This window comes from Erpetoichthys calabaricus, chromosome 8 (assembly GCF_900747795.2).
Source record: "Erpetoichthys calabaricus chromosome 8, fErpCal1.3, whole genome shotgun sequence".
NCBI lineage: Eukaryota > Metazoa > Chordata > Cladistia > Polypteriformes > Polypteridae > Erpetoichthys > Erpetoichthys calabaricus.
In genome coordinates this window covers 174,460,718-174,477,345 of record NC_041401.2, presented here as the reverse complement: position 1 = coordinate 174,477,345, position 16,628 = coordinate 174,460,718, and the positions used below count along the sequence as shown (strand labels likewise).

Sequence of the window (16,628 nt, the reverse complement as noted above, 5' to 3'; positions counted from 1 at the left end):
CACAGCCCTGCTGGATACCTTGGGGGCCACCAGGCGTCGCTGTAGGGGGGCTCGTAGGCTCGCATGTGCCCTATAACCCGGGAGTACGTCACGGTCACGTGACAGGAAGAAACAATGTGCTCCCGGGTTGAAGAAAAGGACTGTTTACCCTGACCCGGAAGGGAAAAGGAACTGTGGACTGTTGAATGGGAACACCTCCGGGTCAGGGTGTATAAAAGGACTCTGGGAAGCCCAGTACACTGAGATGAGCTGGGAGGAAGGGTGGCAAAGTGTCTGGGAGTGTGGAGGATTGATTATTGATTATTATTGTTTGTTATTGAGCATTGTGGAGAGGAGGGTGCTTGGTGCACATTATTATTATATAATAAATAATAATTGGACTTTTATCTGGTGTCTGACGTCTGATCCAAGGGTTCAAGGGGTCACGGAGACCTCAAGCTTTTACAGTATCAATAGACTATGATGAAACAGTTGATGGTGATGATGCGGAAGATGAAAACATCAACTTACAATATCATGAAGAATATCTACAACTGTTAACACCATCCGGTCTTCCACCGGCCGAATTACTGTTGAAAGAATGATGTATCCAAGAAAGGTAATGAAGTACATCTTCCCGGATAACATTAGACACCAAAGGAGATCTTGATATGCCATTCATATTAAAATATAAACAGTTTCCCGTTAGAACAGCTTCTGCAAAGACAATTAACAAATCACAGGGAGATACATTCGAAAAAGTCGGTTTATTTATTAGAGAGAAAGAAACAAAATTCTCTCACAGGCAGTTATATGTTGCATTGTCAAGATGTAAGTCCAAACACGGAATCAAAATTCAATGCGATATTGACGAAAAGTTAATTAAAAAAATTGATTTTACTGAAGTTTTACAGTAAAAGTGTAAGTTTAAAAAATATTTGCATGTTAATTTCAAAGCCAAACAGAACGAAATCGCATAACGCAACGAATACCTCTAATGCAACATGAAACATAATTTTCTTTCAATTTATTACGTTTTACAATTTTTTACTATGGTTAATTACTTGCTGTAATGTAAAACAGTTAGGTCTATTATGCATATGTAACAATTCCCTTGAAAATAACAATCTGTTTAAATTGTACATCTGCATCCCCATATGCGAGTGGCAGAGCCGTGAAGTGACTAGTGTGTAGTGCCTGCCCGGGAGTTGGCAAGCGAAGCGAGCAGGGGGCAAAGCCCCCCTAGTCTTATATATAAACGTCTATGCGCGGAAGTGTTTGTGTCTTTCTAGCCCAGAAGTGAGAGGTGGAGTCAGGCTAAGGGTTCCACCTCCGAGGATACACAAGCGAGGCGAGCATGTCGGCAAAACAAAACATCCGAAGAGAGAGTCACTCGCTTATCTGTTATTACAGAAGCGAGGTGAGCACATCGGCAAAATGGTATCCCTTTTACTTTTCCTCCCGCCGCTAATACACAAGCGAGGTCAGCACGTCGGCAAAACGAAACCTCCGAAGAAAGACAAAGTCGCTGAGCCACTAATGCACAAGCGATGCGAGCACATCGACAAAACAAGTCCTCCTAGTAGAGAGACGCCCAGAGTAGTTCCTTTCAATTACCTGACATCTCTACATTTCAGTTTTTTTTCTGTAGTTTTTTCCAATAGTTTCTAGGACCCCGGCCTTTTTATAGCACAGGCTTACACAGCTAGTTTACTATATAAAGTGCACTGAAATCCCAGGTGTCGCGGTGCCTGAATTTGTTTCATAGAGAAGCCTGTCATCTACCACAGGCCTCACTATTGGTGGCAGACTGTATGTGACATTTTTTGAAAAGGGGTAGCTTTTGGGACAACTTGCCTAATCGCTAATCACATGAGCCTGATCGACTGAATGGCCTCTTTTGTATGTCACAATCCTTACAACAGTGTTAAAAACGTAATTGTGCTGAGTTCTTATGTGGTTTCTTTCTCTGTAGTGAGTGTTGACATCTGACTTCATTTTGACAAAGTCTTTGATCAGTAAGAGTGGTTCACACACTGTACGGTAGTCTGAAGAGTTGCCATTTTTTGGACATTGATTTTCTGAATGTGCTTCTTATTATTAGCAGGACTGGTGGACTTAAAGGGCCTGATGTGACTTAGAATTGGGTGGCATTCTGGTGTTGTACTGTCATTTGAATTGAGCCTCCCGGGTCTGAACCCTGCGCCCACTTATTTTCTTTTTGGACATTTTTTCCACAACTGTGCAGGTCCTCATTTTTCTTCCCATATCCCAAGCACTTGTAGGTTAAGTTAATCAGAGCCTCTAAGCTGGACATCTAGGTGTGTGTGTGTGTGTGTGTGTGTGAATGAGTGAGTGCTCCTGTGATACAAGGGTCTGTCTTTGCCCTGATTTACGTTAAGAGGTTTGTAGAATTTTATGGTTTTTGTTTTTAGATTTTTGGAAGAAACCAAAGTATCTGGAGAACTGGTTCAATGATAGAGAAAGTATGTGCAAACTCCACACAGACCCAGACTGGAGCCCAGTTTTCTGTACTGGTCCACTTTATTTGTTACTACTAGGGGCTTTTGCCCCCTGCTCGCTTTGCTTGCCAACCCCCCTGCCTGCGCTGTGCGCCAGCAACTTTGCGTCTCTGTCGCTCGCATATGTGGATTTCACTTTCACCAAACAACAAAACTTTTTTTTACTTTTCCTTGATGGCAACACGAATTAGACGATCTACAAGTCTCCAACTTAAAGTTTAAAACCAAACAATATCTACATACTTCTGTCATATCACCTATGTCCATATATTTGATCTCTTTTCGTCAATATTGCATTGAATTTTGATTCCGTGTTTGGAATTACACCGTGACAACTGCTGTGAGTGAATGTCGTTTCTTTCTCTCTGACAATAGCATTCACACAAATGAGAAATGATTGAACCGTGTGCGTGGTTATGTGGGCAAGACTTTTCCAAATCTTTTTACATAAGGTCTTGTCTCACGGGCTTTCACTTTCACCAAACAACAAATCTTTTAATTCTCGCGGATACGCCTCTTCATTGAGAAGAAACGCGACTTTCCCTTTTGGCAACATGAATTAGACGATCTACAAGTCTCCAACTTAAAGTTTAAATCTGAACAATATGTTCGATCTCTTTTCGCTGTTCCGTTATTTCACTGAGTAATAATTTCCATTTGTTTGTGCTAGTTTGGTCTTTCGAATTTTCGTACTTCCATTATCTCTAACCTGGTCTGCATGTGTATTGTGCCAACGTTTTTGAATTCTTTACGACGTTCTACTTTGTCATCTACTCTTTGTCTTTTATTTCCAGCCCTGGGTGTGGTTAAATCTCCTGGCAAAAAGTCTCGTCCCATGGGACGTGAAACTGTCTCTCTTCCCAAGATTTTTTTATTATAATAGAGAGAAAAGATATAATAATTCTTTACATTTATGTAGTGCTTTTCTTACTAGTGCTTCGGTGAGTAGGGAGCCACTTCAACCCCCACTAATGTGTAGCCTCCACCTGGATGATGTAACAACACCCATTTTTGTGTCAGTTCGCTCACCACACATGAGCTGCTAGGTGGTGAAAGAGAAAGCCAGTTAGACACAGGGGATGATTAGGGAGCCAGAATGACCAGGCCATGGTGGGCAGTTTAGTGTGGACACCCTGCTCTTTACAAAGGGATCTTTTATGACCCCAGAGAGCTGGGACCTCAGTTTTACCTCTCATCTGAGGGATGTGTTTTATTTTTACAGCACAGTGTCCCCATCACTGCACTGGGGCATTGGGATCCACATTGAGACCCTAACCCTAAACCTGCTGGCCTCACCCAACACCTCTTCCAGCAGCCACCCCAGCTTTTCCTAGATGATCTCCCGCCCAAGTCCTGGCCAGTCCCAAACATGCTTTGCTTCAGGTGGGTGATCTCTTCTGAAGTTCTCTGACTGCTGGTTTGTTCATTTTATTGAATTGCATGCCTTGGACTGTTACAGAATGAAGTAATTATTGCCAGCGTGTTACATCATTCAGCCGAAGAACATAATAAACAACCTGCACGCAGTTGGGTTTGCCATGTTGACTGAGTAAAGCTGCTGCTCTTAAATGCAGAGGTTTCATTAACACCATCTCCATTTATTAAACCAGCTCTGAGATTTTCATTTATTTTGATTGATTGATTTATTTTTTTTTCTTCGTTGGAACTGTTGCACCTTGCATTGCACTTCTCAGGCAGGTCTATGCACAAATTCGGTTAGCGTCCGACTTTAATTTTATGGCCAAAATAATAATCCTTTCAGAAAACGTGACCTCCACTGTTATCTAAATTATAGCCTTGACACAGAATGCTGCTCTGATAATATCAGATGTGTGCCGGTTTGACTGGGATTTTTTGAATGAGAGTGCAAAGGTACTCATTATTGGGTGTTGTAAAAAAAAAAAAAAAAAAGAAAAGTTAAGGACAAGTTTCAGCTCGGGATGGTAATATCAGGCTTGTTGGTTGGTTTTCTTATTGTATAGCAAGTGTACATTATCAATCTTTTTGGTTAAGTAACGGTGTTGTTTAGCAAATGATATACATGAATGAGAGCCAGGTGGTGCAGAGGTCAGCCCTGCCGTTGCCTCACACTTGTCCTGGTGTCTGTATAAGCACAGGGAACTCCAGCCTGTGTATTCCATCTAGCTTGAAGAAGGGACCTGAGTTGCCTTAAAAGCTTGCATATTGTAATCTTCATATTGTAGTTAGACAATAAAAGGGGTCATCTTGCGTGACTTCTCACTAAGAGGCTTCTTCAAATTCTGACCTGTGAACTAATGGAGTAGTGTGCACATAATGTGCTGCCAACCTAGGGTTTAGCTCCCACATACTGAAAAGGTTAACTTTTTATGTAATTATTAACATTTAGTGGGGCAGGAGTGGTAACGCTGCAGCCTCATAGTAAGGAGACCAGGGTTTATGTCCTCCATGTGTGGAGTTCTCCCTGTGTTCTCATGGGTTTCCTCCGGGTTCTCCGGTTTAGTCCCACAGTCCAGAGACATGCAGGTCAAGTGGATTGGCAACGCTAAATATGCCTGTGTATGTGTTTGCCCTGCAAAGGACTGGCACCATGTTTGTTCCTGCCCGTGCCCAGCACCCCCTGCTTAGGAAAATGCAGGTTAGAAAATGACTGACTGAATGTATTTAATGCATTCTGTTCCTCCAGATGATTTTTTTGCCTTCACCTATTAAAGGCATCATAATATAAATAGTGGTATATAATAAATTGAAAAAAATCAGAGTTTCATTTAGTCCCTTCTAATGATGATGACCATTTTTGGTCGAGTATGTTATAGAATATCGACATCTCGGAGTACACCATGGTGGTGGCTGCTGCCTCAGCTATAATTGGTCTCCTAGCAGGAAAAACTAAATTAGGCAAGGTAAGGCAACAAACCAAAAAATAAAGAAAACAGTGGAAGGTTGAATGAACAGTTGTTTCACTGAGGTCTTAAAGGGGATGAAAATGCTTAAAATACAGCGCACAGACATGCAGGTCAGGTGAATTGGGGATGCTAAATTAGCCTGTGTGTGTGTGTGTGTGCATGCGTGCGTGTGTGTGTGTGTGTGTGTGTGTGTGTGCTCACCTGTCCTGCCCAGGGATTCACTCCTGCTTTGCACCCTATGCTAGCTGGGATAGGTTCCAGCAGACCCTCCACAACCCTGGTCTGGATTAAGTGGGCTAAAAAATGACGTGACATTTAGCTACACTTATTTAGAACTAAATACTATGGATGTGTGCGTATATGGAATTTGAATGTCATGTACATGAATATAATCTGTAAAGTCTATGTGTGTAGTATGATATATATGATAGATATACAGTATAGAAATGAAAGGCACTATATAATAGATAGTTAGAAATGAAAGGCACTATATGATAGATAGCAATGAAAGGCACTATATAATAGATATATAGTGCCTTTCATTTCTAACTGTCTAATAGATAAATAGATAGACAGATAGAAATGAAAGGCACTATATGATAGATCGAAATGAAAGGCACTATATCATAGATAAATAGATAGGTAGAAATGCAAGGTACTATATAATAGAAATGAAAGGCACTATATAATAGATAGGCAGATAGATAGAAAGAAATGAAAGGCACTATATAATAGATAGATAGATATTGCCTTTCATTTCTAACTAACTAATAGATAGATAGATAGAAAGAAATGAAAGGCACTATATAATAGACAGATGGATAGAAATAAAAGGCACTATATGATAGATAGATAGATATACAGACAGACATGAAAGGCACTATATAATAGACAGATAGACAGAAATAAAAGGCACTATATAATAGATAGATATACAGACAGACATGAAAGGCACTATATAATAGACAGATAGAAATAAAAGGCATTATATGATAGATAGATAGATATACAGACAGACATGAAAGGCACTATATAATAGATAGATAGATAGATAAGGCTTGATTTGTTCCAAAGTGAATTTTAGATTATTATAGATAGTGAAAACAAGTTTATAACAGACAACCACAGTAACAACAATCACAACCCCTCTTGAACGCACATGCAAGAAGCACAGAACAGCAGAATGAAAAAGTGCCTGTGACCCAGCTAAAGAAAAGAGAGCAGTAACAGTGAGACATTCTAAAGACACGCTACCGTAGGTGTAAGGAAGCCTCAGTTGCATTTCTTGTCACACTTCTGTTGTATAAAACGTTGGATTAAAGTACTCGGTTGGTGTCAGCATGTCATGGAGGAGATCATGGGGGCCATCTGGGCACATCATCAGGAGAAGAGTGTGTGGCACCAGAGGATTTTGCCGACTGTGGCTGTTAGGTCTTGGCTCTCCACATGGCTTGATTTTGAGGAAATTTCTGATGGTTGGATAGCTCAATGAATTCCGGACAGACAGCACGCAGAGGTTCGCCATTGTGATGGATAGACAGCCAGGGAGTGAGCAGCAGTGTGTGTTAGCTCTTCTTTTTATTATCTTACTGATGCATTACTTATAGTTAGACCAATAAATAATGCAACTGTCCTATACATCCCCTCTTACTCCATTCTGCCAGGTCCTTTGCCTTCAGCTCAGTCTCGTTCTTTTTCTTCTTCTCTTACATTTGGAAGGGGTCTTGTCTCTCAGCTCATATAACATCTAATTTTCCAAGTAAAGCTAAAATAGCCTTATTTACGTGCATAGAAGGGCTTCATCTATGTGTTAATATACATGTATGTAACATACACAGATATGTTTGCATAACCAATCAATTATTACTTTCTGACTCTTTTTGCTACTCACTACAATGGCCCCTTCATGGCTGACTCCTGCCTTGCACTTTAATTATACAAATCTATGAGCCCCCAGCATCCTTGTAATTAAATAATCAGGTTGGGGAAATGGAATGAGTGAATATACAGTATTTGAAAAAACATTGCTTTTTTAGAAGAGACTGTGGAAGCTGACTGCTCTTCTGTCCTGGATTGGCAGACTGTACCCTTTTTTTATTTATTCTAAAACACTCTACGCCTCTTAATATCACATTGGATAAAACACATTTAAGCTGTAAATGATATAAATCGCTTGGTTCACCATTGTATGTATTCTCCTTTTGTCAAATGTCACAAAGCGTCTCTGCTTTACTGCTCTCATTTAAAACTATTGTGTCCAAATAGGAAAGCTCACTTCATTCCTGGCTTTCCTTATTCCACCTAATTTTGCCAGCATAAGAATTCTGAAACTTGGTGGCTCTTTCTAAAGAGACAACTGATGGGGCCTTCATTATCAATTATGAATTACTGTTTGTTAATCTTCACATGTGTGTTTATGTAAGTAAAAGTAAGATTTTGTATTTTACCGTTATCACTTTACAATCTCTCTTTATATAAAATCCACTTTTCATGAGGAAAATCAACTTGGGCATATCTTACATCCACTTACCTAGCGAACGAGAGAACTACTTAATGGATTTAGATCGGGGTTTTTTTCTAGAATTTTCTTAAACATTCTGGTTTATTTTGCAACATCTCTCATTGCACTAAATATCATAGTTTGCTTGCAGAAGCGATATATTCGCGCTAATCTGAGACAGAAGCCGCAGGCCGAGGGGAGGGGGAAGCGTGATGTCAGGAGTGGGGAGCCGGGCAGGGCAGGGCCCTCCTCACTGTCCTGTTTCACTAGTAGTAAATATGTCTAAGCACTCAGAGCATGTACTCAGTGAAGGGAGACAAAAGGGAGCAAACTGCATGTACCTGCTTTGAATTTGGCAAACCACTGGCCTAAAGAACACACTTTATGGATGTAAACCAATACAAGCTACTGGAACATCTTCTTTAAATGTTTTTCTTGACCTTAATAATAATTCTTTATATTTATCTAGTGCTTTTCTTACTACTCAAAGTGCTTCAGTGAGTGGGGAGCCACTTCAACCACCACTATTGTGTAGCATCCACCAGGATGATGCAACGGCAGCCATTTTTGTGCCAGTATGCCACCACACATTAGCTTTTAGGTGGTGAAGTGTTGAGATAGCCATTTAGAGACGGGATGATTAGGGGGCCAGAATGACTAGGCCGTGGTGGGCAATTTAGCCTGAACATAAGGATAAACCCTGCTGCTTACAAAGGATGCCCAGGGATCATTTATGACCAGAGAGAGTCAGGACCTCAGATTTACATCTCCTCCAAAGGACGGAACCATTTTTACAGCACCGCGTCCCCGTCACTGCACTGGGGCATTGGGATCCACATTCAGACCACAGTGATTGTTGGAGTGGTCCTTCAGTTATTCTGTGGGTAAAAGAGGAGATAGAGTTAGAGTACTGTGCCAATCCCTAGTCTGGCGGGAACAAATAATTATTTGAGCCCGTAATCACACTTGTGTTAGCTTAGATAGACCTCAACCTTCTTACAACATTTATTAAGATTTTTTTTTTATTTTAAAAACGTAAAAAACACAATTACAGTACTTTAGTATACAGCAAACTAATAGTTCAATAATCTATCCTTCCATTTTCTAAACCTTCAATGCAAGATGGCAACAGTGTAGGCAACCACAGAAGCGAAGCAGGAACCAACACTGGACTGGACATCCGTCCACTGTAGGCCACTTTCCAACACACCTGTTGGGAGAAGGCGCTAATTACAGCACGTTGCCACACCCACCACATGAAGAACCACCAGGATTGGGACCCGAGTGCGGCGGATGACACCTCAGCACCACACAGGAACAGTGTGAGTTTTTTTTTTTACAATGGCTGGAGTGCCCCCAAGTAATTTGAAGGACCTGCTTGCAGAGATGGATGCACATCAAGTCTATTTAGATTTCCCAGTAAGCCCAAACGTCTTTGGGATGGGAAAGTAGGCCGGACGACATGGAGAAGCCCCACATGAATGTTGATGTCAGGTCGGGTTGGGGAGCATGTACCAGTGCAACACATTGCCACCCCCACCACACAACAAAACAGCTTGGGATCCCGGTTGACAACCCCTAGGCAGACATGCGGCCCAGTTCCACCCTCCGGAAATGACCATCTATCTGCCACAGCTAGGTGTTACTTTGGCGTCCCCTTGGTCTGGTCCACCCACTCAGGTCCTCAACAATGAGGATGCAGCGAGTCGGATCACCCTCAGGTAATCACTCCACATGGCTGTAGTGCCGTAAGTGACACTCCCTCACAATGCTGGTAATGTGCCTCATTCGGGACTCCATTAGCAACCGCTTGTTCGTCAGAAAGTCAAACCCGCGGTACCCAAGGATTCTCCAAAGAGATACAGTATCGAAGGCGTCCAGTCTTTGTCTCAGGTCACTGGATACTGTCCATGTCTCATAACCATATAGCAAGACAGGAAGCACCAGGACTCTAAAGACTCGGACCTTCGTCCTTTTGCAGATATATCAGGATCCCCCCATGCTCTCCCAATCCGTCAACTGACTTCATAGGAAGAGTCACCAGAGACATGAATGTCACTGCCGAGGTAAGTAAACCTCTCGATTTCCTGGGTATGAAGTTAAATTGCATCCGGCCCTGCAAGCGGTCCTCCAACTTGCAGGGAAATTATGGGGGTTGGTGACAGGATTGGCACTGCAGCCATGTTGTCTGAGATGACAGACAGGACTCTTTTCTGCTCTCTGCAGGAGTAGCTCTTATTATTCTGCCAATGGGGTCAGGCCAATCAGGGATCAGGACTGGTGTGGCGCTGAGGTGTTGCCCGCTGCACTGCAGCACTCAGGTCCCAATTTGAGGTGGCCTATCCAGGTAGGCACGTGGAAAGTCTTGTGTCTCCGGCATGAATATTGAGAAAGTACCTTGCTACCACACAGAGTGTGTCCAGGCCGGGATCTCCTAGGACTTGATGGCAGCAGCAGCAGCACTAATCATTGCTCCACCATGCTTCCCTTGACATTACAGCTAATACAAAGTAACCACCAAAGATCTGTTGAGCATTAGAAGAGCTATAAACACATCATCAGGGACAGTGGGCAGCGGTAGAATACACGGTAACAGCCCAGCTCAGGTTTTCACTAGATTCATCCACTTACTGTTTTCAAAATATGCACCGTGTTTATCTTGAGCCCATAACGCTTATATCATTTCAACTCGATAGCAGAGATTACGTCACTTTTGATAATTTAGGTCCCTTAATGTAAGTTCTTCCTGGTGTGTGTCAGTGTTTGCCTTTGCTGTGTTTATTGTACTGATTAGTTTGTATATTTGAAAGAGTACTGTAATGTTAGTAGGTGTGTACAGTACGCCATGATGGATGCCGTATGAAATAAAGGCTGACAAGAAACATGTTTATTAAAGATGCAGTTTTTATTTGCTGAAATCATTTTGCCTGATTCTAAGAGTGTCACCAATGTATTGTCTCTGTAGTCCATTATTCTTCCCAATACTATATACTTTGTTATCTTGATAAAAACAGTAACAGGTCTAGAGCTCGAATCAACCCTTTTTAGGCAGGATTTTACGTACAGGAATTAAGTCTGTATTATAGTTCGTTTGCGGTACCAACTTATTTGCATGAATACGAGACAGACGCAGCATGCCGAGGGGAAGGCCCACTCACTCACTACCCTCGGGGCATATCTTACATCCTTTAGCTAGTGAACGAGAGAACTACATAATGGATTTAGATCGGGTTTTTTTTCTAGAATTTGCTTGAACATTCCGGTTGATTTTGCGACTTCTCTCATTGCGCTAAGTATCATAGTTTACTTGCAGGAGCGATATATTTGCGCTAATCTGAGATAGATGCCACGGGCTGAGGGGAGAGAAAAGCGTGAAGTCAGGAGTGGAGAGCCGGGCAGGGTCCTCCTCACTGTCCTGTTTCACTAATACGCGGGTGAAGCCATAGGGCACGGCTAGTAGTAACTAAGTCTAAGCACTTGGAGCATGTACTCAGTGAAGAGAGACAAAAGAGAGCAAACTGAATGTACCTGCTTTGAATTTGGCAAACCACTGGCCTAAAGAACACACTTTATGGAAGTAAACCAATACAAGCTACTGGAACATCTTCTTTAAATGTTTTTCTTGACCTTTATTTATTTATCTAGCACTTTTCTTACTACTCAAAGTGCTTCAGTGAGTGGGGAGCCAGTTTAACCACCACTAATGTGTAGCATCCACCTGGATGATGCGACGGCAACCATTTTTGGGCCAGTATGCCACCACACATTAGCGGTAGGTAGTGAGGTGGTGAGATAGAATGATGGCATAGTAATTACAGCGCCTCCCCAGTATCCCAGATTGAAATCCTGGCCTGTTTACTGTTTGTGTGGGGTTTGCTCTTTAGGATTTTGTCCCCCCGTCTGTCACGTGTGTTAATTGGGGGCACTAATTTAGCACTGGACGCTTGTCTAAACTTCTAATTCTGTCGGGTTAGAGTCTGGATGCAATAATTCATTGGAATTTATATTGGAAAGCTGGATGAATGGGAATGCCTTTATCAGTCTCACAAGATCCTCAACTGAATTAAACAGGTTCAAGAAATAGCTGCATAAAGACCACCTCAGCACCCTATAATGGGCCAAGTGTGTTCACAAAGCGACTTGACGGATACAGTGTGTCTTCTGGCTTTTCAAGTTGATTTTTTTTTATAGCTTCTTTTTTGTTGCCTCAGTATTACCAGAAGCGGCTTAACAGCGCCCCTGTGCAAATCTCTACCGATGCTGATGTATTTCCATGTTCCTCCTTTTGTCAGCCGACCCAGTGCTTCATGTTCTACAAGCCTAAGCCTGCTGGTGTGCACTCTGGGGACATAAAGCCTTTCTTTGATGCTGGTGTGCGGTGTGGTACAATTTCCCTACGGGTAAACGTTTCTTGTGATTTAGTGGCCGTGTGGACGGTGTAGGCAGCAGATCCTGTAAAAACAAAAATGAAAAAATAATGGAAACCCCTCAGTATTCCAAGTGTGACCTCTTCACTAAGCCATGGAGGCATTGTGAGGCACTGTCCTTTAAATTGCACCTCTGACTCACTATTCCGAGAAAATCTTTCAATAAAATAATTGTTTAATTAATTGTATTTAATGTCATACGTTACCTTGCATAAAGGCATCAATCAGATATGATAAAATGAGGTGTTTCTTTAATGACTTGCAAAATGATTTCATAATATTTACTGGCAAGGTCACGAAACGTATTTGAAGTGAACATGATGTCAAGTAAAGGCTCGAGAACAAAAGCCGCGATCCTCACTACACATACAGAACAAAGCAGCGATATTTGTTATACTTAGCTGGATGGATGTTAAGGCAAAGCCCTCTTTGAGGGGGTGTAACAATGGATTTTTTTCCTTTAATGTGTGGCCCAAATGATTAATCCTTGGACTGTAAAGCAGGTAAAAAGGTGTTGGTGCGAGGGGCACACCCTTTTGTTTACTCCCATCCTGCATTAAGCCCTCTGGCTTGATGGTCACTCACTTTTAGGTGCTCCCGCCTCGATGTATTGTCTCTTAATGGATTTTGGTATTTTTACAAACAGTTAGAGCCCCAACCCCATGTTTTAGTCGTATACAGTGAGGCACCCAAAAAATAAAAAAATCACAGCAAGAGCCCTGTGCTAGAGGTGGTCCCTTCCTCGTATGCTCTGCGGCTGGGATAGTCTCCGGCCTTCTGCGATCCCGATCAGAAAATGGTTTCCCCCACACACCCCAAAGATGTGTGTCTTAGGTGAATTGGCAACTGACATGAATGAGGATGGTATGGCACCCCATCCTGCCTCTCATGTTTTGCTCAATGATTCGGGGCCAAGCATTTCCTCCGCTGCAACCCTAGAGAAGTGTGTTTGAAAATACAAAAATGTATGGGGTAGAATTTAATTCCTAGATAAAAAAAAAGAAAAGTGTAAGTACCCTGCTTTCCTAGCCCACTGTGTGATTTAATCCTTTCCACGATTCCGCTGTCAGTAGATGCTGTGAAAAGAGATCTGTGGGATCTGAAAGTGGCGTGCGGCCTGAACTGTTAATTTGAATTTATGTAAAAGGAAAGGTACGGCTCATGTCTCATATGTCCGATCGTCATATACATTCTCCGTTCCTGTGCCTCGCCTAATCAAAAACTGATTTTTGCTCAATTAAAAAAAAAAAAGTAACATTAAATGCGGAAAACTCACAAAAAGATAATCTTTTCCAAATATCCTAACCGTTAATGTTGCTATTGTTTTCCAGTTACTTTCAGTTGTCTGATAATCTGTCCGTGAATTCTAAGTCCAAAGCATTAATAAATGTTAACTGTTAAAATTGCGTTAACACTAACTGAATACAAATAAAGCAGCGCCCTTTCAATATCTGCCAAGATCCTACCATTTCCTTGTTGCTCTCTGTGAGCTGCTCTCGGTGGTGTTCTCAAATGTTCGCTTAGTCATGCCTCCATGTTTTTGTGAAGTACTAGGGTGTTGTAGCATGTTAGCCATGACGGATGGAGTGAGACGTCAAGCAAAATGACACCTTTTATTGGCTAAGTAGAAAGATTACAATATGGATGCTTTCGAAAGGCAACTCAGGACCCTTCTTCAGGCGAGATGAGAAAAGCCTCATTGGGCCTAGTTTGAAATTAACAAGAGCCCCCCTAAGTGCAATGGGTGACCAAGATCTTTGCGTTGGGGACAGGGGGGTGACAGAATCACTATACTATGAAAGGACAGCAAATTCGTTTTTTTTTTTTTTTGTTTTACTCGATTTTTTTTTTTACTGCGAAAAATCTTTGAATGTAGAAGTATTGAGGAACTGGAGAATGTACAGGTGTCATAATTAACCTTGCCTTTGTTGTAGAGGAGTTGAACTGGAAAATTCACTTTTTTTTTTTTTTTTTATGCGCCTAACCTGTAGCGCCAGCAGTACACCAAGTATGTCTGGGATGGGGGATTATTCTCACGGAAGGCTAGCTGACATCATTTCATCGAGCTTCTCTTTTGTCCTATCCCCACGTTGGGGACACACCTGTTGGTTGCCCAAAACGAAAGCGATTGGTGCGTTGTAAATAATGCACCTGCGTTGGGAGGGGTGTTGGGATACATGTAAGCCAAGCCCTTTACAAATTCTGCCTCTTCACATTTAAGCCTTAAACAGGTACCGGAGGCGCACCACTCTGAAGAATCCGTGCCAGAGAAGACACTGCTTCCTTATTTAAATTATCATTATTTATTTATTTTCTCTTAGTACCTTTTTATTTTAAGAATATTACTTTGTTCGTTCATTTCTAAGTGTAACTACTTGTGAGAAGTTGGTCTTTAACAGCGGAGAGATCTGAAGATAAGGGTCCTTCTCCACATCCAGACAATCCTGCCTTTTTACTCAAGTCTGACGGCTTTTTATGGTGGGTGGAATGGAAGGGTAACTTGCTTCAGGGCAAACAGAGTTATTTTAATGTTTATTTCTCTTGTTGTTTCGCTGCTTATTGCTATAAGGTACAGTTAATGCTTTTTTTTTTGTTTTTACAAAAGGAAGCAGCTTTTGTAACTTGGAATGATTTTTGAGAAATAGGCAAGCTATACAAAAGAATACGTCTTGGGTATCAGATTCCTGCCTGTTTGAGAAGGGGCGGACGGAGTTCTCAAACATTCATTCTTTGACAGGCTAAACCAGTTAGGGCAGGTAGAAGCAATAAACCAGTCTTGTCAAAAGGGGCAAAATGGGAGGATTAGCTCTTATTGTACAACTCCTCAAAGAGCATTAAGGAAATGGGTAATGTAAAACTGCTTGTAGTTAATATTTTTTATATTGGGATCTAGTGAAAGATGTGCTTTTTAACTTTAATAAAATAGAAAAAAATAGGATCTGATGTGTGGTGCAGAACAGTGGCTCAAGAATAACTTCTGAACCTTTTGCTAACTTGCTTTACACTGTGTTTAGTGATTAAGGAATGGCTATATTTTTTTGAGTTAAAATGAGAATAAAACGAATCTATTAAAATGACATGTCCAGTTTTCCGCTTAGGAGGCAATTCTGTTGGCTACTGTTTTCTTTGTCCTGCCTTGCTTTCCCAGGCCCTGTTTAAGTTGTTAAAGAAATGTCTGGTGTTTGCTTCGTAGGGCCTAAGCACTAATCTGGCTCTCTCAAGAGTCGTAGTCTATTTTGCAAACGTGGGCTTGCCCTTACTTGTTTGCTTTGATGTTTAAGACAGTTGTCTGCCATTTCTGGGATTCTCGGCAGAAGGAATAATAAGGGTATTGCGAAAAAAAAGTAACACACGCAGACCCAAATATACTTTACATTGTAGGAAAAACTGCTTGGGAGTGTCTCTGTTTCTGTCTCTCTCTATGCCCTTGTTCTGTTTTTGTGCTACTCATCTTTTTAAAAAATTCATTTTCCTTCCTGTTTAATGGGCAGGCGAAAACAAACAGCATCAGAGGGGTCCGCAAAGCAGACAGGGTGAGAGTATCACCCCATTTAGGGTTAGGACCTTCTGAGGCTCGACAAGCAAAATGGTCAATTCCTGCAAGGCAGCGATGGCAGCACGGTCCTCGTCCAGCCCGCGTTTTTTTGTTAGCTTGTTTGTCGAGTTTTTGTTGCACGATTTATAAATTTATAAATGAAATATTACAAAATAGTTAGAAATACTCAGATTTTGTGAAAATGAATTTCTTGACGCATTTTATTTAGAAAGACAAAGAGCTGTTAAGGAATGTTTTTCTTTAGTTTTTATACTAATTGTTTGAATTCACTTAATTAATTAGTTTAGTATTATATTAGCAAGAACATCAAGAAAAATGCTAAATTTGATGAATCATTCCTTCTCATAAAAGAAGTGAAAGTTAGCCTTTTCCGGTATTGCTTTGTAAGGTTGCCCTTTTTCTCTTTATGATGTTCGTGATTAATCAAAATGAGTCTAAAGGCATTAAGAGCATATCAAGATCTGCAAAAATTCATAACTGCAAAAACCTTCTTGGGTTTTATTCTGTGAAAACACTCGCCATGTTCCGTTTACGCTTTGTACGGCTGGAGCTTAAGAATGATAGAAATGTAGTCGGATATTAAATAAGACAGCCATTTTGTCATTATGACTAAGCATCCTGTGCTTTGTTTAATTGCACTAAACAGCCGACATCAATGGCGGTTTGACTGAAAGCACTAAGGTGACCTTCTTAATGAGTGTACTGTCTGATTTACATTATCCTGCATTAAACAAGCGGGCTTAAATGACAATGGACTCG

General features: G+C 41.3%; 1 protein-coding gene across 4 annotated transcripts in view; it reads left to right on the top strand.

Annotated features, from left to right (window-relative positions):
- The window catches only part of ttll10 (tubulin tyrosine ligase-like family, member 10), a 328,948-nt gene that overhangs the window by 140,137 nt on the left and 172,183 nt on the right, over positions 1 to 16,628 (top strand). Inside the window, exon 1 of one of the 4 annotated variants that reach the window (XM_051931447.1) lies at positions 14,345 to 15,159. The exons of the other annotated variants lie outside the window; for them this stretch is intronic. The gene's annotated coding sequence lies outside the window, so the exon portion shown is untranslated. Of the gene's footprint in view, positions 1 to 14,344; positions 15,160 to 16,628 lie in introns of those variants that run through there. 4 annotated transcript variants of the gene reach the window in all.